The sequence below is a fragment of the Lucilia cuprina genome, chromosome 3, assembly GCF_022045245.1.
Source record: "Lucilia cuprina isolate Lc7/37 chromosome 3, ASM2204524v1, whole genome shotgun sequence".
NCBI lineage: Eukaryota > Metazoa > Arthropoda > Insecta > Diptera > Calliphoridae > Lucilia > Lucilia cuprina.
Window position 1 is genome coordinate 34,110,904 of NC_060951.1, and position 1,527 is coordinate 34,112,430.

The following is a 1,527-nucleotide window of genomic DNA, read 5'->3' on the forward strand; positions in this document are numbered from 1 at the left end:
AGAACTGAACTAGAAATGAACTAGAACTGAACTAGAACTGAACTAGAACTGAACTAGAACTGAACTAGAACTGAACTAGAACTGAACTAGAACTAAACTAGAACTGAAGACATATTTTTATTCAAAATTTGTTATATAAATATATGATAAGTTGTTATGAACAAGTCAGTTGTTATACATAGTAATAGAGTTTTAAAATATAAATATACATACTTAATTTAAAACTTACCTTAAGCTATTTGATCACTTGGTGTGGCACTGTTTTTTTTTTTTTTAATTATTTTTTATAACAACTTACGGGCAATAATTTATGAAGAAATGTTAAAAATATATTTGATTTTTTTTGAGTAAATACAAAATTTAGAAAATATCGAAAAAAAAAATTTATGATTAATACAAATGATATCTTTTTAATTCATGGATTTCAGACAATATCTAAGGGTTTTTTTAATTGGTAAAGAATTTATAATTTTAATTAAAAAAATTTTAAAAAATTTTAAATTATATTAAGCATAATTCAGAAATTTATGTGCATTTTTTCATATTATTTTGCCCATAAGTTTTTTTTACATAGATCATTTCCGCGCGACGTTTTTATTAAGTTATATTTTATTTTTTATAATTATAATAAGCACTTGTATTATTTATTTTATAAAAGCTTAATTGATAATGTTCCTTTTTTCTTTGATTTTTTCGTGTTTCTTTACCGATCACTTTTGTCTACTTTAAACCATTTCAATTATCATTTTTTATTTTAACCAATTTGAACAATTTTAAACGGATGTTTTTACAAATTTTTTAAAATTTTCACTTAGGAAACGAACGTACCAAACTAATAATCATGTTCATTTAAATTCATCAAAGTTCTTTTTTACAAAGCTCGTAAAGTTAATGTTTGAAAGCACTTAAATCTGTTAAGTTAAATTAATGTAGTTAACATTGTGTTAATTTTAACATTTTATGTTGTGTATCTGTACTGTTATTTCATTAACATCTTTAATAAAAGCTTTTATGTACATACGCGTAACTTCTGTTCAGTCTTTGCAAAAAATCATCGTCAATTTTAATTAACGTTTTTCATACGATTTTTCTAATTTTCTTGCTGAACTTCATATTACCCTAATAAAATACACATTAAATTTTCTTTTTAAATAAAAAACACTACCGAAATTGTTCTATTTATCGAAATTTCACAAATTTTCTTCAGCGTACACTTAAGAAACGAACCGGATGGAAAACGCGCTAAAAAATACTGAAAATGACAGGTTGCGTTTGTAGTTTGCAAAGGTGCTATCAGTAGGAGTAGTTTATTTGCAGCGTTGATGTTAAGGAAAATAAAGGTAAAGAGCAGACATGGAACATTAAAAATATGAAATAGTACTAACATCGACTAGACTATGGACTACACTATAGACTAGCCTATAGACTAGACTATAGACTAGCCTAGAGACTAGACTATAGACTAGACTATAGACTAGACTATAGACTAGACTATAGACTAGACTATAGACTAGACTATAGACTAGA